This window comes from Lethenteron reissneri, chromosome 35 (genome assembly GCF_015708825.2).
Source record: "Lethenteron reissneri isolate LAM-NWPU_2019-01 chromosome 35, ASM1570882v1, whole genome shotgun sequence".
Classification (NCBI taxonomy): Eukaryota; Metazoa; Chordata; class Hyperoartia; order Petromyzontiformes; family Petromyzontidae; genus Lethenteron; species Lethenteron reissneri.
Window position 1 is genome coordinate 7,021,340 of NC_083813.1, and position 27,740 is coordinate 7,049,079.

General features: G+C 45.4%; 1 pseudogene; it reads left to right on the plus strand.

The window, feature by feature from the left end:
- Nucleotides 1-9: 9 nt before the first annotated feature.
- Nucleotides 10-27,740, plus strand: LOC133350858 (bcl-2-like protein 2; annotated as a pseudogene).

Genomic DNA, 27,740 nt, shown 5'->3' on the forward strand with positions numbered 1-27,740 from the left:
GGGAACGGGAACGCACGGACACGCGCACGGGAACGCACGGACACACGCACGGGAACGGGAACGCGCACGGGCACGCGGCGTGCACCCCGCCCACGCATCTAGTCGCCCGCCTCCAAACCATTCACGGTGCGGGGCGCGCCGGAGGAGGAGGAGGCGCGAGAGGCGCAGCAGCTGCCGCTGCTTCACACTCGGCGGCTGTGAGGCACAGGCAGCAGCAGGGGCAGCAGCAGCAGCCTGCACTGCCACAGCCATCGTCTTCAGTGTCGCAGTCAGGAGCAGGCACAACCACCACCACCACCAACAACCACCAACAACAACCACCACAACCACCAGCAGTGACACAGGGCACGCCCTGAGTTCGCGTGGAGACAAGGTGGACTACAGCGCGCATTCTGGTAGCCTGTGCGGTACACGTCCGTGGCGGTGTTTCACCCGCAGGGCTGAGTTAGATCCCCGGCTGCGGGTTGACCATCTGCTGCTGTTGTTGTAGCTGCTGTTGTTGCAGCTGTTTGTAGCCGGTTGCAAGCGGGGAGGATACAACTGCAGCTCAAGCGGTGCCCGAGGAAGATCATTGCGCACGGAGGGTCTCCGTCGAGGTGTGTCTGCGTGCTGTGTGTGGGGGGGGGGGGGTTGCTGGTGACAACGTGGGGGTTGTATGAGGCGGACAAGCAAGCAGCAGTATCTGTAGCAGCAGCAGCAGCACGAGTCGACCCTATCGACGTTGACCCAACGTCCACCTCGCTCGAGGCTTGAGGAGGTGGTGGATTTCATTCGTCTGCAGTCCACAAGCGCAGAACGTGGAGGAGGAGTGAGCGGGGTGGTGGTGGACAGAGAGGACCACAAGACGCAGCAGCATCAGCAGCCGAACCATGTTGTCGTCCAGAGACGTGGCGAGTGAGCTGGTGGTCGACTACATCTCCTACAAGCTCGGCCAACGCGGCTTCGCGTGGAGATCGGACCCAGTCGCTCCTCCTGACCGCGTCGACGGAGCCGATCTCGTCGATGGTGGCGGCGGTGGCGGTGGCCTCGACGACGTCGTCGGCGCACTCGGAGTCGCTGCAGGTGACGCGGGAGAAGTCGTCAACAACCACCAGCGTCACCTCAACCACAGCAACCATCACAGCAACAATCACAGCAACCACCGCAACAGCCAGCCACAACAACCGCCGCCGCCACCACCACCTCGGCGGCGTTGACCCGGTGCAGAGGGCGATGAGGGCGAGCGGGGACGAATTCGAGAGGCGCTACAGGAGCGCTTTCGCTCAGCTGCCCGCTCAGCTTCAGGTCAGCCAGGCCACGTTGAGGGCCCGCTTCTCCGACGTGCTTGACGAACTCTTCAGAGACGGAGTCAACTGGGGCCGCGTCGTCGCCTTCTTCGCCTTCGGAGGGGCTCTGTGCGCCGAGTGCGTGGACAAGGAGCTGCCCGGTCTGGTGAGCAACGTCGCCTCGTGGATGACCTCCTACCTGGAGGATCGACTGCTGTGGTGGGTGGACGACAACGGTGGATGGGTGAGTTGCGTCACGCACGGGGTGTCTTTGTCCCACCACGCGTTGTTGTCTCTCGTGGTGGTGGTTTTGGTGTGGTGGTTGTGGTTGCTGGTGGTTGTATTGATCTTGTGTGTGGCTTATCCACGTGCTTGTTTGTAATGTCCTCCCTGTCTCCTGTCCCCGTGATCAATGAGTGCTGTAATGTAATACGCTGCGTGTTACTGTACCCTGTAGTGATCAATCAGTTATGTAATATATTGAAAGTAAAACATAGACAAACCCCGCTGACAGAATTCACATTAAGTAATCATTTACAGAGGGATACAGTCACAATGTCCAAAAAAAATCGTATTTAGTACACCAAGAAAAATAATGCTTTGGATCTGTAAAAATTGCTCAAGTCTTATTTACTGAAACGTAAAAGTGCTTATGTTATCCTATTTGAATAAAAATGAATCGTGGATCCCAAAATTTTCCTCTTGAGCCTGGGTTGAGAGCTATGAATATGACTTTTGTACAGAGGGAGGGGGGGGACATGTTGTTTGTACAAACATAAGGATTATATTTCAACATGAATCTGGCCATAAGTGACACCGAATCCAAGCTTGTCCTTTCCCCCCTTTGTTGAGCTGTCACGATGACCACCACCACCTATGTCCTAGTCTCCTTGTGACAAGAAAGCTCCCTTTGCTGTGTACGCGTCATCTAAATTCACTGTGCCCTGCCATTTTGCTCTGGAGTGAGATGTATTTAGTAGCACGGCTCAAGCAAAAGGCGTGTGTTCAGATTTTAGGCATTTGCTTCAAACTGACTGGCAGAGTTGTGGTTTGTTACAGAAGGCTTTGATTTATGTTGCCCTACCCACCTTACTTTTTTTTCCTTCGAGTATGTATTTAGATTCAAACTTTCATTTCCCCTTTAAACAGCGTGCGGTATAGCGTCTTCACACAAGGGCCATTTGCCTTCAGTGGTTCCATTAGGAAATGCAGATTTTTTTAATGGCATTGGTGGTGTGTACATCATTTTCATTATTTAAAATTAAAGACATATTCGAACGAATATATGAAATGCAATATTTTGTAATTGCATTACTTGAAAAGCCTCTGTAACAATGTCTGGAGTAGAAACCTGATTGCTTTTGTATTCGCATGGTCAATATTCCTGTATTTTGCATGTTCACGTTTTGAAAATGCTCAGCATATTTGAAATTTTTCTATCAATTATTGCTTTATTCAAAAACTATGCTAAGCACACTTGAGCAATGCCAAGCACACATAAGTGAAAACAATAAGCAATTATCATGCTCTCAGAAACACAGGTTTCCAGCTGCTTAATGGTCTGAAAATCATTCAAATGTGAAACAAACACATTGGCGTTTAGAACTTCTGAGTGGTTGTAGCACTGCAAACATGTTCAGTGGTTTTCGTCTTAAGTCCACAAAGCAACATGGGAAAAGCTTATTGCTCTGTAGAATGTTTTCAAATGAATTGTCCACGGCATGCATAGACAAGCGTTGGTGCCAGATGGTACAGCATTCACTGCACAGAGGGGGCCCCTCTTGAGGCCTGCCTGTCCCAGTGAGAGCCACACTTGCGCGCATGTGCCAATGCTGTCTGGTGGCTGTGTCATCGGCCGTGGGATGACACGGATGCACGCGCGTGCACAGCCTCAAGGCTTGCGTTCTGCAGACCAAACGCAGCAAGCGCCTGTGGTCGCTGTGCTTGCTGCAATTTCCATGCTGTTTGCACAATTTATCATTTCGCTGGAGTTCGTTTTGGCTTAAAAATAAAAACTGCACGGATATTGTAACTCATTAATGAATTTGCTACTGGCAGCATTTTATTTGTAGTCGTGAATACATCATGCGATTTGATTCTAATGCTTTTGCTTATTCATTGACATATTTGGCCAGGAAGCAGAGTGGAAATGCGGCTACAGTAGTTAGTGGCAAGTCGCAAAAATACAAGCATATATTTAGTTTATTTAATTGGATTAAATAATTGACAACGTTTGAGCATATGTGTGGATCGCACAAAATATTGGCCCCATAAAGACAGAATTTGGCAATCTTCGATTTAGCTTAAATACACAGGACTGCATTTTTATAGTTTATATTTGAATTCTTTAATGAATTTGTTAAACTACTGAGTGGTTCAAAATTGTGGCCCCTAAAATATTTTGCTGAACCTAAGAGGAAAGCTGTAATTATTCTATGGGTTTTTCGGTAATGCCACGTAGATGGAAAACAAATATCAGATGAAGACGATTGCTTGTGTTGCGATCAAAACGTCGTGATATTATTTTTTCTATCTACATGGCTTCACCGAAAGACCCAGAGGATATGTATTCCTGCAGTCACGAAAGCTTTAAGTCAAGATTTAAATCCGTAATTTGCAAGCCTTTTTAGTCATGAGGGCCTTTAAGCAGTGTGGGTTTTTTTTATTGGTTAAATAATTTACATTCTTAATGCCTGCATCCAAAAGCAAACAATGGGGCACATACCAATGTTGAGTGCCTTGTTTTTCCCGGAGGAACAAACCCAAAATTTCCCCTACCCAAAGCGGATATGCCAACCACAAGTCCGTTAGCCTGGTCAAGAACGCTCAAGTGCGCCTTGTCGCTCACAGTTTTGCCAAACAATACCGCAAGGAGATATCTGGTTGCGTTCTTGCTGCCCACATTGCTGCTTTGGCAGCACCATTATTTAATTATTTGACCGTCAGGTTGGGTTTCACCCTCCTGGAGAGATGGGTCCTCAAAGCCATGCTCCGTTTTGTGAGGTGACATTGTCAACATAGGGGTGGTGTTTGAACACAGAGGCTTTGCTCTCACTCCCTGTTGCGGTTTGCGGACACGTCCAGCCTTCTGAGAGGTCAGATTCCAGGTGAATACCGAGCAAAATTGTCTGGTAGCAGACCTCGAATGTGAAATGTTACTTCCTGTTTTAGTGGTAGTCGTAAGGGCTGTGCAATAGGACAGATTGCTTACAAGCCAAGTCTTGAATGCCAAGCATGGGATTAAATTGCAATCATATAAACGTATAGCAATAGGGGTCAGCCGGGTTTTTTCCGTGAGCGCCCACATCAGGTGTGTGACCATTAAAGCAATATGATAAATCGGGTTCTGTGCTTTTCACATTAGGGCTATTTATTGGTCAGCGCATGACGCGCATTAGCTGGAAAACCCAGTCTGACTCATTTTATGCGGCACTGAATAATATCGATGTTATGTCAAATCTAGAGGCCAATATATGGGGTGTGGAATGAAAATAGTGGTTGGCATTTCTGGGAATAATTCCTCATGAAAACTTCCCCAGATTCATTGTTATTTTGTGTCTGTATTTGAGGACACATTCAAGGGCCAGGCATTGAAAAAACAGTTAATGTGAATGGATCATTAATTATAAAGATAGTTCTGTATTTACTCGTAATTAAAAAAAAACATGAAACTTTGACAATATTTTTTTTTTATTTTGCTTCATGTTCTTTGCCACTAATGTACAAGAATTATAAACATAGAATAGATTTTCAACTTTCCTTTTGTGCAATGTCTTCATTCTTCTCTTGTATTGACTGCGACTTTAAATAAATAAACCGGGTAATATCCTCACTTTCTAGCCGCTCTTAACACGCATGTACTCTTTTTGTGAACGAAAGCTGCTGCCTCGGAGTTTCTGCACGAGGAAGATCAAAGTTCAAGGCAACCACTTTTGAAAGGCACTCGTGTACTCGTGCAATTGCGTGCCTGCAAGATGTCTAATATAGTAGCTACATGATAGGTGTGTGTTTGGATGGTGGGCACTGCTTATATATGTGTACGATAAAAAAAAACATATTCACGTAAGATATGTTATAATGACTACAATGTCGAAAGTACAATAATGAGCTGAAAACCAACTTGTGCCAATCCACCCAATTTTTAATTTGTCTGATATTCTTACATTATTTAATTTACCTCTTGATCTTAAACCCACTGTTTGGGGGAAAATATATTTCACATGCCTTTGATTCCTTGGTTATAAGTTCCAAGTTTGTCACACAATGAGTCATAGTCGTGTAGGAAGTTCTGGACCCGCACAAGATGTGCCCCCACGCCACCCACGCCTGCCCCCCGCCCCCTGCTTCCTTCGTGTTTTGCACATCTCTGATACACACGCGGAAATCCTGCACCCAATGGGCTCGCCGGATGGCAGCCGCACATGACATATATATGATGGCCTCGGAAATGAGGCCATATTTAAATGAATTTGTGCAGCAGTCGTATTAAATAATGTTTAAGAAGAATTCTTAAAAAAAACTATAAGCCCCCATCCCCCCCGCTTCCTTCCTTTGCTTCCCTGGCAAAAAAAAACACACGCAAAAAGGCATTCCAGAGGCATGACTCATTCAAGGACCATTTCCAAGAGGCTCATGTGATGCTGGGGGTTCTTCGTCTGAGATGCAGACGTGTCTTCGTGTGCGCTTTTAAGTTGTTAAGTAGCTAGAGAGGCGGGGTTGGGGTACAAGTAAGCGTGCCGTCTGCTCAGAATATTGGGTTGATGTGTCGCCAAAAGATGGGAGGCACATTTTGTCGTTCCACGTGAGATTAATATCCCTGGGCTAGTAGCCTGGTGTCATGTTTTTGTAAAAAAAATGAGGGGTTAGGCAAGAGAGAGACCTGTGTAAGAGCAGCATTTAGCAGAGTGAAATCTAAACCGTTCTCGGAAATAATGAAATAAGTCTTTATTTTGGGTCTTTGAACACTTGCAGCTTTACTGAACACATTACCGCATCTGACTAACGTAGTGAGGAAATAATTACCGAATCAACTGTTTTGACAATGAATACAGTGTATTTAAATGTGTGTGTAATTGTGACCAAGATTAGACACAAAGCCACTGCGGTCTGCTAAAGCGTCATATTCTAATACAAAAAGGCCAACATATTTTGGCAAACCATTTCAGCACTTCCACGCCTTTCTGTTGCTGCTTAGTGATGAATGATGTTTGTGTTGCATTGAACAGTGAAGGATGAGAACGGAAAGTTGAGTTCGCTTCTGAATTTTACATTTTCCCCTCGGCCTCAAAGCTGTATTGAAAAATCAATGTAACCAAATAGAGTCTGTCTCTAAGAGGTCTTGTTGTTTTGCTTTGAGGGCTACATTTTTTTCCTGGTGCCATATGTGTGCCTGGTGCTCTACCAATGTGTCGTGCCTCGTGCATTTTGTCCAATGACTTGGGAGACATTGGCGTTATTCACTCAGCGTCTTGTGCCAGCCTTGACATGATTACCCAAGCTTGCTAGCAGTCTCCCACACACTGGGTGCATTCACCGTGTGTGTGTGCGCGCGCATATGCTCACGTTGTGTTATTGTGCAATACAATTAGTGCATTATAAAATGAATAAGATTAAAAAATATAATTCCAGCCATTCTCAATCCACTAGTGTACGAAGGCCTACATCTATCACGGGAGTGTTTTTCTTACCATACTTCACTCTGGTCAGTGCGGGTTGGTGAAGGGGAGGGGGAAGGCAGATCAGTTGTGATACCACTCGCCACTGATTTTATCCATGGCCAGGAATTGAACTTGGGTGGCCAGGTTCATACCACTACTCCACCCAGACACTTTATGCGGAGTGAAATTGGTTGAGCACCATACAAGTTGAGCTTAAAGGTTTTTATGTAGGGATATTTTTTTTTAAAAAGCTACGTGGTGGACAGCAGAGGGCAGTGCAGCAAAATACTGTACACAGTTGCATTGTACTTCTGTGGTCACGTATATGTTGCCCACCTTCAATCCGCACCGACCAAAGTGGTGAAATATGGTTAAAGAACTCTCACCACTCGCACGGCGTGGGGAGGCCCTCATCCAGGAGTGGATTGACACAAGGGCTCTTGAAACGAAAATGAAGTCATACTTATCGATGTGTGTATTTCGAGTGCGAACATAGCAGTTGCAATATAGAATGTGAATTTACAATGAAGAGGGAATACATTTAAATATGGGGATGATTCTGTGCATGATTATGTTTATAAATGCTTATATAACCTGTTATAACCCACCTTTGTACATTTCTATGAATGAAAGGGAATACATATATGAACGTGCCAGAGTTTAACCATTTTATAGCTTTTGTATAAAATATCTATAATTTATTTTTATTGAATAAACACATTTATCACTGAAATTAAACAAAAATACTGCTCTCACAGCCATAGCCCATTATGAGGAGTGTAAGTAACTAAGTGTTCTGCCAACATGGACTTATCTGCAGTGCCACTGGTGTGTACAGTATTCCAGCACCCAGAGTCAATTGCTCGCTTTCTCAATGTCACCTTTTGTGCACCTCTGCACACGTGTGTTTAGTTAGCGCCACAAATTTATATTTTTGCTGGCCTCCGAATTGCACGTACACGTTCTCTCCTCCACGTGGCTGTTTTCATATGCTTTGCGAAACAGAACGCAGATTCATCATGGTTCTGTAGTTATCGCAAATTGTGTATGAGGGTTTATCGTCTCAAGATATAGTACTAACACAATGATATAATTGCAAAAGAAGGTTTAAAATATATTATTCATTGAAACGTTTGTGAATTTTCACCTCATTGATTCAATACATTTTTCTAATTTAGGGTCCTGAATTCAGGATAACAATCGATTATAGTTTGTACATTGTGATAAATGTAAAGGAAACACATGGGCCCCTTGTTACAACATTTCTACAAATGAAATAACATTGATTTGTACACAACCGATATTATGCTGTATCTTGAGTTTAAGAAATTATACGAATGAACGCATCGTTTCACACATCGTATATGGTATGTCTTTATACTGAAATTCTTCTAAAATTATTCATATATAGCCCTTCGTCAATTCCAGTGCTGGATGAAGGCATCCCCAACTGTTGCCAATGGGAGTTGTTTGACCTATAATATACCAGTCAGCGTGGGTTGGTGAGGGTCCAAGGACTGGTGCAGATATCACTCGCAGCGCTGATGTTAGCCATAGGCGTCGATGAAACTCAAGTCACCGGGTTCACAGTGCAGTGCGTGAACCCACTGCACCACTGCTCCTGCGTACTGATGACACCCGTATATAAAGTACGCACAGACTTGCACTTTTCCTAAAAATTTCCCACGGCTCCCTGCCGTGCCTGGCACAGGTGCCATTAAGCCCCAATGATAATGCAGCCGGACAGTGGCTCGGACCATTCCTAATTCAACAAGAGCAGGTGTTTTGGGGAGCGTGCGTTTGGACAATATGGAGCAAGCGTTGAAAAATAGAAAGCGGCGAGCATTTGAGAAGGCCGGCCTCTAAGTGGCGCGCAAAGCCCGAGCGCGGTCGCTGCGAGATGTCCTCTGTTGGGGAGACCACAGGGCCTTTCCAAAAAAAATCACCACGGCCGTGGCATTTGTCCACTGGTTTGGCCGTTTGGAAAATGGGGCTTAAATCACTTTGCCACCGTGCCAATTTTATAGGCATTCATGCGAGGCACTTTCCAATGCACCGATGATGCCCCGAAGGCGGCGATGGTCTTTGCGTGGAAATTATGTGGCGTTATTTATTTATTTGTAAGTGCCATGTGACTTTTGGTAATTGGGTCAAAATAAGAAACAAGGTTCCCAGGCCTCGGAACGCAGAGGAGTGGTTGCAGGTGGGTGAGCGCGTACCTGTCAATCCTTTGTCAGTGCCCTACCTTATTACAGACTAATTCGGACCTTATTGGTCACCCCTTGCCCTTATACATCTCAACGTTAATCCTACAAAGTCGCATCACAAGGAGAAACACAAACAAATAGACAAAAACACATTTTTTTGCCCGTATTAAAATGGCTGTACGCCGTATGGAGCTGAAAACTCAATTTTCCTGCACAAGAATACGGGGTAAACCGTATGGGTTGACAGGTATGCGTGCTGCTTTATCTTGTAATGTTATAATCTTTGCTGTAACGCTTCACGAGAATTGTACGCTTGATCCCACTTAACCGTTCTTTAGTTTAAGTGAGACACCCACTTCCGTATTGCTAACTGCTATGCGTCAGTCGTTCAAATTGCATTTATCAAAGCAAGAATGCTGCCTTTTATTTTCCTCCTTCCAAACTTCAAGTATGTTCCTCCCAAAAGAAAAGCAGCGTGGTCTTTTTGTTTAACGAGATACACATGCCTGAATTCACAGCCCCAAGATAAAGGCCAGGTTTAGATAAATATGTACATATACCGTAGTATGATACTTCACTATATAAGTACGGTCAGAAATTTACCTAGAAAACACATCAGCATTTCATGAACAAACCGAAAGAGGCAAAAAGTAATTCCTGCAGTCACGAAAGCTCCAAAATCAAGAACAAACAAAAAAGTATTGAAATAACAATATCCCCATCATATGTAGGCTTTCGGTTAAGACTTCAATTTTATGTTGAAGTACCTTAGTTACACATATATAAACTCACACGTCCACACATCTTAAAATGCAATAGCTCTCCATTTGCATTCATCGTTGTAAGATAACAAAACTGAAGTTTGGCATGCGCTTGAAAACCACACATTGCCTCTTTCTGGGCTTTTGGGCAAATCCTTAAATCGCGATTGCAGTTCAAGTCGGCAATGTGCAAGTGTGCAAGCGCCATTGTTATTGCATTGACAGCGCCCTCGAACCACGAGTTCCTTTTCTGCCATGCAGTTATGTCATGACGCAACCGTGCTCCGATGAGTAAGTAGGTGAAATGCTTCCCTGATCTCCTTGTGAGAAGGGCTCGGAGCAGATGGTGGCCACGCGTGCCTGGGGCATGTGGCTGGTGCGAGCAGAGGGATGAGGCAGTGCAATCCTAAGATATGCACGTGTTTTAAAACTAAACTCTGCTCAGCATATGTGGGGATATCGGTGCACATATAGACTTTTATTTCACTCATTTAAAGATGTTTAAAGAATTTCCACAATGATTCTTTATTAACGCCTTAACTTAATTATGGAGGCGTCATTTTTTGAAAATGGCATTTGCCTTGTTTAAAGAATAGCGAAGCATCTCTATCCGTGCAATCGTAACAACACGGTTAGCAATAATAAATTGCCGCTGATTTGCTAGTTGATGTGCTGGCAGGCGAAGCTTGTTTCATCAGCTTGGGGTGACATCATAGGTTTTATTGAAGTAGTACAAGTAGCAAAGCAACAGTTGGTTTGGAAACCTCAAACGGCTTGAAAGTTATGACAGCTAATATACTCGCTGCACAGTTTTAAAAGAAACCAAGTCTGTTACAAGCCAATCGTTAACGTGGATTTTTTTATAGGAGGGGCGTCACTTCCCCGAGGGTGGTTTGACACTGGACCAGTATTCGTAAGGCGTGGTGCTGTAGGCTTGCTCAAGTAATTCCCTGGCGGAGTTTCTTGAGTTTGGAATGTATTTTGTTTTTTTGCCTCCGGCTCTGTCACATACTCCATGCGCGACGCTGTGTTAGCAGGAATCACGTGCGCGCATAATGCGGTGCTTTCGGCTGGCGGGAGAGAGCGTCTGCACAGGAGCTGCAGCTGGGACCGTCGGCCTCAAAGAATATCGCGCATTCTGGGAATCTCCCGGAGCCGCACGCTTCACGGCATGAAACCAAAATTTCCACGACTCATGTGAAGTCTGGGGTCCCTGGTCCACCCCCCCGCTTAAAGCCCACCCCCCACCTTATCGGCCACCCTGTCCACTGCAGCTGTGCTGCTTCAGATAATTTGACGACATTGTCCCCCCCCCGCACCAGAATCCCCATCTGCCTCTCTGACTTTGTTACGCTCAGCAGATGGTATGGGAGGTTTTTTTTTTAATCTTGCAAAACCCAAAAGCGGAAACCATGGCTGGGCCTTTATTTTTTCTTTTTTTGAGAGTGCTGTGTGAACGTGCTTCGCCGTGGGTGTTTTTAATTTATGAATTGGGCTCCCTGGCACATTCCTCGTGGTGTGCAGTGAGCAGCAGCAGCAGAAGCAGCAACAGCCACGTTCATTGACCCTCGATGGGAACGCACCCCGTCTGGAAGCCCCACGCGTGTCCACGCCGCAATTTAACTTGTCCAACTCGGCGTGTGGACGCACAAGTCCGATGCCCTGTGGCCAATGTGGCACTGGTCAGTGGTTTTACCAGGAAGGGCCTTTGTAATTCGCTGAAAGTGGTGGTGGTGCCGACACCCCTTCGAGAACATCCGGTGGCTGGTTTCTAGGAAAGCTCAGGCCTTTTGCCCGGCTGCACGAACCGAGATAGGTCCAGGCAGTGCGTGGACTGCGGGGAAGAACTATTTATTGTTTGGTTATTTATGTGTTTATTAATTTATTTATACTCAAGATACCATATTTGTGGGGAGGGTTGTTTAATGTAGGGGGGCGGGGGGTGTGGGGTTACTCCTGTTGTTGGAGGGTTCCAAAAAAATTCCCCCCCACATTTTTTTTGTCCGCCCACTCGTGCACACCCACGCGCTCTCCCTAGCCATCCCTAGCAGGTGGCCGTGGCCAACAAAATAAAATGCAAGGAAGTTGCGAGCACGTGTTCCTGCAAAATTGTGTTAATTTGTCTACGTCGTTGTTGGAAAATCGAATTGACATTAACATTGTGCACATTTAACTTAAAATGTTGAACGTCTGCCAAAGGTGCATTAGGAAGTTTGCGTGTGCGTGCATAAAAGTGGAGAAATCAACCGAACGCAATTAACGCGGGTGGGTTGAGATTTTAGACAATATTTTAATATTATTGCTTCTGCAGATTTCTCTCAGTTTGCAGATGTTTTTTTTTCTTCCCAAACCTCTCTCCGCAACGACCCCCAGCCACCGAGACCCCAAACACCCACTCGTAATCCAAGCACGCACTATCAGATTATAAATGCGCAGCCTGGGTTCATTCCCTGCCATCTTGCATACAATTCTCAATTTAAACGGCATGTGTTTGCTTTGTGGTTGCAGTAAGAAATGTGTTAATGCGCAACAGATATTTAGATTACGCCATTAACTCACGTTTTCAAATATTTTTCTTGCATTGTAAAATTTCCATCTGCTCGAAGCGCCTTGTTCATTTCTGAACTTCTGAATTTTGCATCTGTCTTCTCTAAAGAAAACCAATCATCTGCTGTAATTGGCCATTGACGGTTACTGCATCGCGCACTTTCAGATGCGTTGCTGCGGCCGTCTGGAATGCTCTTCCTTCCGATGTTAGGAAGCTACTGGAGCTATGCACTTTTTAATTATCTGGATTCGAAACGAATTTCTTTAGGACTGCTTTTTTTTATTTAGTTTGTTGTCCTTCCCCCACACCTCCGATAAGCACGGTTGACTACGTACGGGGCGAAAGAAGTTCAACGTGCATACATACATAGAAAACAAGTCCTGTAACAACGTATCAATTATATTATTAATCAGTGAAAAAGCAAGTCCTGTGCTCGCGATAGATGCAACCAGTTGTGTAAATTATAATTCATTATTTATGATTCATGCAATGTACACCAACGCCTTGCCAATTGGCGGGGGTTACGGTTCTTGAAAGTAGCCGCAATCGGCAAATGCGCAATCCGCAAACTCAAAAGGCATCAATGGGAAAACGAGGGGTTTGATTCACGGTTCATAAAACGAAACCACACCACCCTTTGGTTTTAATAGTTACCCTAAATGAACCCAAACATGAATCGGGGAGTATTTGTAATGTAAAATATGACTAGTGTTCTCTCTAGTGTTAAATATAACTTGTACAATAAATGTATGGTATGAAAAAAAAACGTGTAGAGTAATGGGCTGCACACGTGAAAGTAAACCTGAAAATAAAGAGAGGAAAACATTATATTTCAAGCTTTCGTGACTGCAGAGATTCATATTCTTGGTTCTTTCGGTAAAGTCGTGACCTTTCCGAAAGAACCAAGAATAATAAAGAGAGGGTTAATGACATGTACCGTAAATATTCAGCTTGAAAAATAATACTTTTACTTCCTGTGAATGATGTTGATGGCGTGTGTATTCTTCTTTCGCAGCGGCAGCATCATCGTGAGCAGTACAGTTACGACGCACACTTTACAGAAATTTCACACTCCGCATTGAATGGTCGAGCCACGGGGAGCTTGATCTGCGAATTGTAGCTCAATACGTTTGACGCGAATGGTCAAATCCGCGATGGGGAAAACCCCACGATGGGCAAGGTTCTGGTGTACACACACATTGTATGCTCGTGTTATATTCAAGCTAGTCGGGTCACACGACTCGGCAAGCAAGATGGGAAAAAATGGGAGTAGAAATAGCAGTAAACACACAAAATTCACCTATCCTTGAACCGTAATCCCCGAAATCATGACAATTGACCGACTGAAAGGTTGAATTGGTGCGCGATTGCTGGTAACCTCTTCACGATTGGTTGCTTTATTTACATGCTTTTGGTGGGCAGGGCTTATTCATAAAAGGAACTCAACACATTGTCAATAAGACCGTGGCCTTAAAAGAAAAAAAAAATATTGTATAGTTCACGTGCTATTAAAAGGCCGATTGCCTTTCATGTTGCCTGTTATATATTTTTTTCTTTTAAGGCCACGGTGTTATTGACAAATGTAAGTTTTTTTTATTGTACTTATGCACCATTGCCAACGCAGCAGCAGCATCACCAACATATTTTTTGTTTGTTATCAAAGGAGAGTTGTGTGCATGAAAATCGTTAGTGCACAATGCTCTGCACCGAGGACCCGAGGCGACCGTTTGTTTACAATGGGTGAAATATCAATTGCGATAATTCTTTTTCACATTTAATGACACCGAACCTTGAAGGAGAATTAAATATGCATATGCTAATGATTGAAAAGGAGCTAAGACTGCGGTGCTTCTGTTGTCATGCTCTTGTCCAGTTTTTTGCCTTTGTGGAATGATCCGATCTGCACTTTTGTTCCAAACTAATCGCACGATTGTTAGGCACTGCTCGTAGAAAATGTCACATTTTTTCAATCAAGGGACGTTGTTGGTAGGAATATACAAGTGCAAAATAATAAATAAATCATCTCCTTTGCCATGGGACACCTCTTAACAGAATCTGCAATATTCTATGTTAAAGACAAGTATTTATAAAATATGTAGTAAAATCGTTATATTATTGGTAGGCCCGTAACACTTTTTGTGTTTTGATTAATTGTTATGATACAGATTTGTGATTCGGTTCAATAATCAATATTTCCCCCATTGTGGTGTATGTAGTGGCCAAAGGACTCGCTCGTACCCATTTTATGCTCGTACTCTGAGCAGAGAGCAGTACATTTCCACCCATGACTCGATGCATTCATCGTGAACGTGAGAAGAGATTTTAATCCATGCGTCGCCACGCAACTACGAGATGGTTCGAAGTGCCCATAACATTCACCACGCTCTGCTATGGATGCATCTATCATCCCCAATGACTACTAGGGTCGGGATGGGTCAAGGATTAGGGTAAGTCCTGGATTTGGCAGCTTGCATCCACATATCCACATGCCTCAATGGGAGCCATTTTGTGCTGTTGCTGCTACCCCATTAAAATCCCAGAATTGCATTAGTTCTTTATGCGAAAGTATAACTTGATGCATCTATATTTTGTTATCTCCTGGATAGTTAACGTTAAACGATTCTGTGACATAATTCACAAGAGTAAGACATACTGTGCTGTATTTCATCCCAAATCCAAAATTTTAACACAACACATTGGAACACAACATTATGAAATAGTATTAATACTAAGGGTCCAACAATTAATTGATTTAACTTGACTATCACATTCACTATATATACATCGAATTATGCGTGTAAGAATCATATCCATTGTATGTAATGAGTTTTTGTCATCCCTACAACCACTAGAGCCACTACCATCCACCCACCTTGTGGCAAAAACGTTATTGTGTGATGCCCAGGTCTGCCACTCTTCTGAAGAGGTATCGTTTCAACAGTGAGTTTTCTGCTAATTGAGTAAAGCGGCTTGCACTGAATTATACCAACCTACAAAAATGCCCCATCAAAAACCGTGACAATAATTGTATGCAATGCTTCTGTACTCCTCCCTATTCTCCAGTCTTCTTCCAGCAGCCTACGTACGCTCCATTACCGTTTACTGAACACACGTTGGTGACCTACAACGTGACCACTAATCGCGCCACATAACTCTTGCCGTCTTTTTAAACGTTTCAGCGTCTTCGCGAATGTGTCTTGTCGTAGTGCCCCGGGCAGCAACAGCTGCAGCCAAACCAGCAGTGGCCTCCTGATAGCCCGGTTCAATGTGAATAAGTGACGGCCACGCGCGCAGAACCATAGTGTGGCCACTTGCAAATTCCTTCTGCACACACTGTGTTATTGTCGTCAACTATTGTCGTCTCGTTGAGCTCACATTCTTGTTCGTATCCTATAATTATGTCCGCAGCCTTATCCAATCCTCTGTTGGATGCATGCCTCCCCGCGCCCGTGTTCGTCACGTGGGTTGTTTGACCATGCTTCACCACGCTGGTCAGTGTTGGGGTCGGCATCACTCACCGTTGGCTCTTAGGATGGCCAGGAAATCGATCGAACTCGGTGTGTGCTAAATAACCGCTGCTGCGCCATCGCTCCCACTCCTTGTTGTAAATATATATTTCAAATATGGTTCAATAAGCTCAGCAAAGGGGCTTTTGTGAAGGGCTTTCACACTGCAGAGTGTTTTGTAGTGTAGCTTGCATACCATGCCATCGATATCAAAACTGGCATCGCGTGCATTTTTTGAAGGCCTTCCTGATGGGAAACATTGATGGCACATTTCTCATTGTTGATTGCAGCAGCCTTTGGCCATGAACAACAGTAAGCAAACTATGTAGGACAAGAGTAAATTTTTAATGCCCGACACTCACTTACTGACTGGCAGTGGCAATTATAAAAATGCACAAGAGCTGTCTGCTGTAGTAGTAGGTTTTTACCCTTTCAACTGGTACAAACTGACACCTTTATACAAGGGATCATGTTTGCAATAACCACAACACAAGCAGTCAAAATGCAAACAAAAGAAACAACTCTGATAATGATAATGATATGCACTGTCCTTGAAGTTGATTGGTCCACACCCGACACAGCTTTTCTTAGAGCCTAGTCTCCATTGGTGTTGGACCAGATGACTGCTTGTGTTGTGGTTATTGCAAGCATGATCCCTTGTATAAAGGTGTCAGTTTTTGTACCAGTTGAAAGGGTTAAAACCTTTTACTATATTTTGCCACTGGTAAAGGAGGTCTCATAGTGCACAAGAGCTGTCAGCTGGTTTGACATTCACAAGATGGTAAACCAACATATTTATGGTCTGTACGTCACGGCCAATGACACTAATCAGTGCCATTAAACAGAATAGTTTTTGTGTTGTCATCGGTTTTCTCTAAACAAAGGAGTCTTTCACTGAGATACTGTACTCGTTTGACTGTACACGAACGAGGATGTGAGTAACTGAAAGTCTTTGTGTCGTTCTATTTTAAAATGTCACGCTTTTATATGCGGGATGATCTCGGTGACATTTAGCTGCCATGCAGCCAGTTTACATAAAAGGATGTGGCCTTTGTTAGGATATACATATAGTTAAAGGTCACACAAACACCTATGTAGTATCCGGTGTGTCCCGATAAGAATGGCAAATGTTTGGTTTGGACGCAACGCGGCGGGCAGCTGTGCGCTCCGCGAGCACATGTCTCGCGGATGTGCCAAACGTTCATTCATAAAACGCAAGAAAGGCCGCAGTTACCGTTTCGGAAAAGGTCGAGTAATATCCACCGCCGCGTGTTTACAGACGCACGTTCAGGCCGTAAAGTACAATCGTGTTGGAGATTAAATGAGCAAAAGCTGGCCGTGGCCATGGCGTTGAATTTTAATTGTGTATTTACTCGTTTTACTGCCCTGGGAAGCTCGCAGGATGTTTTCTGCGACTGCCTAGGAAGCACAGCGTTGCGTGGTGTGGTGTTTGTGTGCATGCTGCATCTCATGAGTGGCAGTGTGCAGCTGCCTGGGAGAAATACACCGGAAACAATTTTTTTACCATATCATGCATTTGAACTGCACAGGATATCCTATTATACATGCACATCAAAATGCATCGCAAGGTTTATTGTGCGCTGCCAAACACATATCGCTAGCACTGCGTCGGTTTCCGCAGTTTGAGCTCCCAGCACTTAGGAGCGAAACGTCAGACTTGGCGTTACAAAACAACTCGCCGTACACAATTTCGAGAACGCATCGAGGGGACGAGCATAGCCCCCACCACCACTCGGTGCTCACCACAAAACCGCTCGCCGCCAAACTTTTCTCAAGACGCTTCTGTCACCATCCTTGGCCCGCTGCCGACCACTGACCACCCCCGAAGTACTCGCCAATCGCCAGAGGTCACAACCGGGTACCCGATACCCGTACCCTACCCGATACCCGGCTACCCGTACCCGGCCGGTACGGGTACGGGTAGACCGTGAGTCACTGGTGAGTAACTGTTTGTCACTCATTTCACTCATTTCCCAACGTCTTGTCTCTTCTCACAAATCAAGTTCCTAGAATCAACCCACCCGCGCCTGCAACATGGCTTCATCCCAGAGGTCGCAATCGGGTACCCGATACCCGTACCCTACCCGTACCTGGCCAGATACGGGTAGGGTACGGCCGGGTACGGGTACCCGTTTGCGACCCTGGTGCGGCCGGGTACGGGTAAGGAATCAAAACCCGTTTGCGACCTCTGCCAAGCGCTGGTGACCGCCCACAGGGACATGGATCCAGCCGGTATGAATCACTGACCACTTAGCGAAACGTGACGGGGGACTTGGGGTGCACTGGCGGTCAGTGCCTTGCTTTGACGTGGCCCATATGTGGATGGATTGCCGTAAGATTGCAAGCAAGAGTGTGTGTTTTTTCTTTCCACTCCCCCCCCACACACACACAAACATCAAAGGGCAGGACCGCTGCTCTTTAAACACATGCATGGCAGTCTGGGGAAAGCTCCCTTATGTATTATGCATGTTTTTTGTTTGTGCTCGTAATGCGGATGGGTGTGTGTGTTTATTTTTTTGTGCTGTTGTGTTGTGGGATGCGATGGTTTGCTGTGTTTTACTGCCGCTGCGCTTTTAACTGCGCGTGGGGTCACGACCAACATTGTACTTCATTTGTAGTGCTCTGCGGGGTGGGGGGGGAGAATTGCATTGACAGTGACATTTCACATTATCATGCAAAGCTGTTGTTAATATTGAGGTTACATTTTAAATGTGTACCACATGCAGTTGTACCAAAACACGAAATTTATTTATGTATTTTATAAGTGTTTACCGTCGAGGATTTTTTTTGTTACCGGTGAGCAATTTTAAACGGCCCTCCGATAAATAATGGTTGTTATTAGGCCACGTGGACTAACCCAAATAATCTATGGTGAATCATAATATTGGCTTCGAAAATCTGCGTGTCAAGTTAACTATCGTAATTGTGTCACTTGTAGGGAGTTGCAGTCCCAGTGTAGTTGCAATGTTATCTCTCAATGCTGTTTCAATTGTTATTACAATTGACTCCAGGTCTGACTTTAAAGCATAAGTGCTGCTTGCCACATCAGCCATACGTCTATACATTCCTGAGTCAACAAAACCTTATTTACATTTGCATTTTGAAAAGGCATGGGTCACCAATACCAGACTTTAAGGCATTAATCCTCAGTCATGAAAGACAACGTGGCACTTTTTGTTAAGGACAGGGGATTACCCCAATAGCCCAGCTGCAATCACGCATCAGGTAAATAACACTCTAATTCACTTCATTTCCACATCCTCTGTGAACTCCTGAGGTGATATTGAAAGTCACCTTTGCGTTTGCAAGGAAGACTGTGGTTAAGCAGGGGCAGATGTTATTTATTTTACATTCTTGCTCACAACTGGGTCATTTAACACCGTCAGCAGTTCGATTCCCCATAGCCGCCCAGTAAATCGTGTGGCATGAGCTCTTCGCCGTTCTTTCTCAATTGATGTTGACGACCCATTGATGCACAATTGTAGCATTTACACATTTGAATCCATATGCAACAAAAAATACATCTCATCCTTTGTTTAATTTCTTTTGCATGTTTTTTTTATTGTGGTAACCTATTTGTCCTTAGTAGATGTCCCAGCCATTATAGCCTCCTCTTCTTCATAATTATTAGACCGACAGCCTCTTGTCCCATACTCCTTCTGATCTTCATTGCCCCCCCCCCTCCACCACCACTCTAATTTGCCAGTTGATCTGCAGACTCTCACGTTGGTCGTATGCGCTATCCCCCTCCAAGAGGAATGCTCGGTCTCAATAGGTTCTCACCTGATCAATTGTGAAATCAATCAATGATTGTGGAGCAGGCTGAGCAGCTGGCAGGATCACGTGTCCAATGGCACCCCACGACTTTCGGAGTGACATTTGACGCCCGCTGCTTCCGCCGCTGCTACTGCCTCCCCGCTGGTGGGCACGGGCTTCACCACCCTCCCTCCCTGCGCCCGGTCCGTTGCCGACCGCCGAAGGTGCATTCGAGGAAAAGGGATGCGGGCAATCGCACCGCGACCGCGTTGCCTACGCATCGGTCACGTCGCCATGGTTGCAGCCTCGGCGGCTGCGATTACGCATGAAGTTTCCCAACCTGCTGGGGGTTACTGTATGACGGCGTGACGTGAGCTCGCGGGTTCGGGACAAGCTGTCCCCCCCCACTTGGCGCTTTGATTGCGGCTCCCCCCCCCCCCCCCCTACTCGCCTTGCTCACGTTGGCGAGGAGATGGCACGACGGAAGGAATTGGCTTTAGCAACGTGTGCGGTTTTTATTGACGTGGAGGCAATGTGTGTAGCGCCTATCGGTGGGGTGCCTTGTGCCGCAGGTGTGCACGCAAAGACAAGTGCCGTCGAGGTCTGCCTTGATCCTGGGTGGAACTTTTGGGGCAGGTCCTGTTTTGTGAGAAGCTGTTAATGCCAGCTTGGCATGCAAGGGTGTAGTGCAATGGTACTAGTATCACCCCCCGAGGTCTCTATGCTGATGACACTTCCCATTGATGCGCGTGGCATGAAGTCGAGGAGAATGAAACTGCACGGATTCTGCACGTGCGCATTTCCACGTCCTTTTCCCTTTATCGCAGGCTGTGCAGCGGCATATGAACACTGCAGTGCAGTGCCCAGAGAGGTTTAAAAAACACGAAGCAGACACATATGCATACCGATTAACTTTGCACATAATGGCATTCGAATTTGCGAATACTGTATGCGGCTTAAGGTTTTACCCCGATGGGTTTGTTTCTGCTTTCGTGGTACTACATTTGCATGTTTTACTTCATTGCCTAACGGAGATAAGCCATCGCTGGGGCTACACGCAAGCTAAATGTTATCGGCAACATCCTGCTAAGTGTGCAGGCTGCTGCGGTGTTCTGCACAAAATTGTAAATTGAGCCAAATTGTGAATGTGAACGCACACGGGTGCAATGTTGCATGTAATTACATAATTCAGTAAATTAACTGTAGCTGTTTAACAAAGTGTATAAGTAGGTGCTTTAAGTAGAATATGTTTTAAGGTAGCTGTAAATAAATATCCAAGCATGCCTTTCGTGCATTGCGTGCAGAAACTTGCATGTGATTTTCTGATGAGATAAAAATTCATATTGCGTGTGTTCATTGTTTACAATTTTAAATATAGATCTTGGTCTTGTGCATATTATTTGTTAACGTTTGTATCTCTTTGTTTATCCACTGCTCTGCCGGTCATTGAAGTTGTTTGACCATACTTCACCATGCCGGTCAATGCAGGTTGATGAAGGGGAAATCCCAGAAACCGGTTCAAATATCACTCACTCATCACCTGTTAGCCTTGGCAGGGAATTGAAATCGGGTTGTTTGGTTAAAAGCACACTGCGCATTGTACGCTGACTTAATACACCCTTCAGAAGCTGTCTTTCCTGACAGACCTGTTCTTCACCTGAGGATGGCTGCTTGCGTTGTGGCCGAAACGTCGTGAAAATTATTTTATTATTGTTTATTTTTATTATTTTATTATTTCCCTTCTACGTGACTTTACCGAAAGAACCAAGAAGATTAATACACCCTTCTTGGCTATTCATCTTGCATCGCGTGCTTTCAGATGCGCTTCTGTGGCCGTCGGTAAAGCTCTTCCATCTGATATTTGGAAGCCACCAGAGCTATGCACTTTTAAACATAGATTGAAAACTCATTTTTTTCGAGCTGCTTTTTGTGTTTCAGTTGTTGTGCTTCCCTCCCCCGCACCTCCGCTTACCACGGTTGGCTACGTACGGTGCGAAAGAATTTCAACATACGTACGTCTTGCCTATATTTCTTCCGCACGCTGTCGTCCCAGTGCGTACCGTACGCGTGCGCACGGTGTAATTAGCGCACGGTGTGGGAGACGGAGTGTGTCTACGGAAGGGCTCTTTCCCCCGTCATGGTTAATTCATAGGGCGTCCCGCACATGACTCGCTCCCGACAATGGAGTTGCCCTAATAATGTCTCTCAATTCCCAGCGCTGTAATAGAAATGATCATTACCATCGTTCAAGTCATTCGTCGTAGTGGGGATGACATGTGCCGCCTCTTGGCACTTTTTTTGCCAGGGGCGAAATGTCCTCGCGAAAGGCCATATATTATTAATAGCATTCTTAGTAATTGGCTTTGGAAAGTGTCCATGTATTGCTATACATGCAAAGGCAATGGCAGGAGACATGTATGTTGTCAATAGGCTGACATTTTGGATAATAGCCCTGTATTAGAGCAGAGGAAATTGGGGAAATTTAAGGTTGTAAAATTAACAAGTTGCATTCTTGCCCTTATTGAGCCACTTTTTTATTTTATAGACGGGAAGTGGACTTCCCAATAAGTAAAACATATATAAATAAAGCGATTACATTTTTCATTAACAGATGTAATTGTCGAACTCCATCGTGGGGAAAAAAAAACAAGCTATTATTATTATTTGCTACAATAATTGTTATATCAGCAAGACATGCATACAACAATTCGCGCACACAAGAGGTGAATATTTGCACAACATAAACCTTATCACTGCCACACATTGAGAGGGCCTTAGCCAACCTCCCCCAGCCCCCCGCTACTGCGGAGAGGACATGACCAAAGGCCATTGCAACCGAAGCCTCGTCCGTAGGTCTAACCAACCCGTTGGTTACAACGTCACTCGTGACCACACGCGCCTGTGACTATGCCAACAGTGATGTCAAGCGAATGTCCTCGTGCGCACATGTGCCCATTTGGGCATGTGGCGTCTCTCGCGTATGTATTTCCCCTTCTGTAAGAGGCTAGCGTGCCTCTCCTTCATCCGCAGAGGCCACCACCTCATTTGAACCACATTTCTGGTCAATGTTTTTACATCAATTCGAGTTGTCATATTTACATCCAGTGTATACAGGGCACATTTTTATTTGTTGTGGTTTTTTTTCGTGTTTTTTTTGTCTCGGCCTTGTTTTGAAACAGGTTCACGAAAACGACGGTCTATTTGTCACGTGGCCGATCATACAATTATCACGGGGTGGGAGGCAGGGGAGGTTTACCAAATGTGGATTGCCGTGACACACCATGACCACCATCCGTTCGTTCAGCAGTGCCGACTCCAGTGACTTTCAAACTGAACTTTGTTTCACTCGTGCCCTGCCCAGAGGTACCCGGCCGCACCAGGGTCGCAAACGGGTACCCGTACCTTACCCGATATCCGGCTACCCGTACCCGGCCGGGTATCGGGTAGGGTACGGGTATCGGGTAGGGTACGGGTATCGGGTACCCGATTGCGACCTCTGGGATGAAGCCATGTTGCAGGCGCGGGTGGGTTGATTCTCGGAACTTGAATTGTGAAAAGAGACGAGACGTTGGGAAATGAGTGACAAACGGTTACTCACAAGTGACTCACGGCCTACCCGGCCGGGTACGGGTAGCCGGGTATCAGGTAGGGTACGGGTATCAGGTACCCGGTTGCGACCTCTGGCCCTGCCCCAGAGCTAATTGTTAGCCCGCTGGTTCACCAGTGCCCGGCAGCCAGGACTGTGATGTGGAATGCCTTTGGGTGGGGCGAGGCGACTGCGGTCTATTTTTACATTTCCTTCCCTCGGGGTATTTGATTGCTGCGCAGGCCCTCACGGGGAGAGCATTTTAACTTGGCACAAAGATGGGAAGTGTTCTCCTTCTGCCAGATGCACACGGAGGCTACCTCCGGGCAACGGGAAGCTTACAGTGTACTTACGCTTTGCCTCACACTTGGCGGTCGGTGTCAAAAAGAGATGTGATGAATCCTTGCGCTTGGATGGACAGCACTGTGCTGTGATTTCATTCATGAGCACTGCATCCATATTGGAAATGATCTATTAATTGTGTCTGGTTTCACTTCTCTCTCATCTGTCTTCTCCATTGCTTTCTGATTTTTGTCGTGAGTTTTGGCGGTGGTTTCTGCTCTAAGGTTTCTCATGTCCATGCTCACTTCCTTCACTTAGTCTCTGCCACTGACGAAATGATCTCTTTCTCTATCACATCACTACCTCCTACCTACTCAAGCACTTTCTCTTCTGCCTTCCATTTTTCCCCCTTTACATTTTGCGATCTTTCCTGGCCGCCTCACTTATATTGGTCATAATAAAATAAAAAAACGTATTTTATCTGGGAGAGCCTCACCGAGTCTCAAAGAGTTGTGCATCAGGATGTATGGCCAATTCTATTTGGAAGAATCCTGAGTGCTTGGAGAAAACCCACATTTAGGAGGGGACTTCTCAACGATCCATAGACTGCCATTCTCCTGGACATTGTGTCGCCCAGTGGATTTAGCCATTTCGCAAACGTGTGTGACCCACTCACCCTTGCCTCTTCATTTTTATTGCTCCTTTGTTTTTTTCACCTTTGAAGGGTTTATCTGTTATTAAATAGCAACTCCTGGTTACACGTGTATATTACAATTTAAGACCATTCATCTCGAAGCAAGCTTAAAACTAAATTACGTTAAGAGGGGCCACAAGGTGTGTCGCTCCGTCTCCAGCTATCAGTCGCTCAATATCCTCTGGCCTCTCGTTCTCTGTGCTATCAAGACAGTGACCGTTGCTTCCCCTTACTCTGTCTCTGCTAGTACCGCGGTATCGATGAATGCGTTTGAGTTTTTTGTTCTTCACGCTTGCTGTGCAATGATCACTGCCAAACGCACTGTCCCCAGATTCTCGCCTCCAAAAGAGCTCGTTTCAAAAAGGTGTCTGACAAACCAGTACCCCCCCCCCCCCCCCCCGGCTACAACCTTCACAACTCGCCTCCTTGTGCCCCCCCCCCCACCCCGTCCCCTCGCTCCCGCCACCGACAGGACGCATTTGTGGAGCTCTACGGCAACGGCGTGGGCACAGATGCGGCGCGCTGGGGGGACACCATGTGGCCGTCATTGCAGACGGTCATCGGCGTGGCGGCCGTGGGCGCCTGCCTGACCTTCGGAGCGCTCTTCACGCAGAAGTGACGGCCGCTCTCCGCCGACTCAAGCCGCTCCCTTCGCTTTCATCGCAGACACAAGCAGCCGCCGCTGATGGATGACGCAGGGACCCCCCCCCCCATCACCACCTAGCCCCACTCCCTTCTCCTCGCCAACGGTGCCCCCTCCCCCACCTTTCCCCCCCCCCCAAAAAACACCCAACACTGTAAATATTAAGCGAGGGACAGCAGGAACTTTCCGTCGGTTGAGAAGATCTTTGAATATTTATTAAGAGGGCCTCAACGCACACACACCGCCTGTTGGATCTCACGACGTTTGATACATTCCAGAGTGGCGGCAGAGATGAATTTTTGAGAGGTGGATGATGGTCCATGAGCAGGCGTGCCGGGGAAGAGGGGGGGCCCTTGCGGGTTTGTGACCTCGCTCGCAACCTCGGTCGTCGCGTCCTGCGGGGCCCGTCTCTCGTGTAAATGTACTGTAACTGTGTCCGTGGCCGTCCGGCCACCTCGATAGGTCTGCATTCCGAACCAAGGAGACTCTTATTTATCAACTTGCAATTCAGAAGCTGCTCTTTCCAACACCCTGGGTTCGTCATTTCACGAGAAAGCACTTTTTAATTACCGGTCATGTCGCATAACTAATTCTTTATCGAGACAACATCTACCGTTTCACTGGTCAGTGTGTGTAACTGTTATGTACAGTGGTGTGTATTTATGTTCATTTGTCATATAATGTGTACACAAACATATGCTTTTTTTACTTCAGAGATTGCATAGTATCTCAGTACTCTTCAGTTAATGCCACATTTGAAAGCACAGTTACAGTGAACTCGTGTTGATTCCAACTGTTTAAACAGAAGCTCAGCTCACGTCAAGTTGTGAAGGCTCAATCCAGTGAACTTAAAAAATCAACTCGCCAATTTCGGTTCCTGTGTTTCGTACATTTGTCAACCGTTCTCCGTGACACAAGGAGCAATCCAGTAGGTCATCCAGCAGGTTTGGTGAGAAAATGTTACACATCACTTTACAAACTGATTTTTTTTAATTCAACAAAATCGAATGATTGTACAGTAATTCAGTAAAAAGGTGTTGTTTGCATATCACATTCGGTGTCTGTTTGCCAATTCTGGATGCAGCTTCCTTCACATGTGCATTGTTACGCTTTGAAATGTCGTGTTCCCATTTCAAACACTTTTTCAACAGAAAGCAATACTATCTTTAAAAAAACACAAATAATCTGTTTATCTCATTGCTGCAATCAGGTTTATCCTGAGTTATTAAATGTTAAGTGTGGACATTTCAGTGACGAAAGGCCACTGAGACATGGTCAGTGATTTTACGCTCTTATTTTCTCATGTACATTGTGCATGGGTTGTTCAAACTCCCCGTACAGGCTGTGGACATTGAAGAACTGCTGCACAGAAGCACCTGCAGGTTGCTTTAAACGCCAGTCCATTACATCACTTAACACTGCTGCACGCGGTCTGAGACCGTGGAAGCTTGCCGATAATCTTTGTGACCAAAAATCAAAGCACTTCTGGATTCCAGATGTGACACTGCCTTTTATTTACTTTCCGTATAAGGTTGGGATTGTCGGGCGCAGAGTTTGGTGGTTCATATTTTCTTCGTTATTATTTATGCTTAAAAAAAAAATGGAGCTGACTTATGAAATCGAATAAGCTGAGAGACGCTTTTACAAACATGTGCAGGTCTTCAAAGCACGTGTGGTTTTTATCAAATATTGTACCACTCTAAACCAAGTTTGGTGTAGGCCTCTGAGGATAAGAACAGGATTTTTGTTGTTAATGGAAGGAAAGTTTGAAAAAGAAAAAAAAATACTTCGTTTCTCCAGGCTCTTTAGTGCCTCTCCTAGCAATGCAAATAATGTACGTGCAACATGTCGCAGAGAACGCTTATGTGTGGGGCTTCACTTAAAGTGGCAGAAAGCGGCATAACGGGATTGAAGAGGCCAACAAAGAGACGTTCGGGAGAGAGAGGCGTGGTCCATTCTGGGTCCTAGATTAACACCCTTGCAGCGCCGAGCTACAAGCAGCCACAACCTACTTAATGTACTTCACGTTGTTTTGTGCTGCAGATCGATTTGTCTTCTGTTCCACCGCACCGTTAAAGCATTGTGGTCCTTTTGCAGAGGCCGTCAAAACCGATCCCCTGCATTGCGCTTGACCACACGTCCCCTCCATTTTCTCCTGGCATTTAAAAAAGTCCCGCAGTGGAAACGTTTGGGGGGGCGGGGGGGGGGGGGCAGCTCGTGTGAGTTCACGCCGTAACTCGTCGTCGTGATCTCTTTGGCTAAACGCTTGCACGGGGTTTGGCTTTTATGCTCCTTCATGGAACCCCCCAATGCTTTTGATCGTCACGTGGGACAGAAGAGCTCCGAGTGTTTTTTTTTTTTTAACGTCCCGTTTATTTTTTGTTATGTTAAACTTAAAAAGAAAAAAAAATATGAATGTGTTGATATTTGTAGCTCAGTATTGTTAAGTTACTTAGCCAGTTAAGTCACGTATTAAAATGGTTGTATAACGATTTTAACAGATGTTCTGATATGAAGAACTTTTTTTTCTGCTCTTAATTGCTTATCTTCTCCTTGTGCTTCTGTTTGTAGTTGGAAAAAAAGAATTCCCGTTTAAAACGTTTACGCACTTTATTGTTGTGATATAAAATTTCCTTTCACTTATCTCTTTATTCTGTGCAATTTAGTTTGTCTGTTATGTGTCACTAGTAGCTTGATGTTTCATGACCATGTCCTCATTTGCAGTATTTTAAAAGTATTTTAGTCCGCTTTATTTCAAGCTATGTTCAATGTGATTTCATTGTTTAACATGAATAAATGGAGTTAAAATAGGAA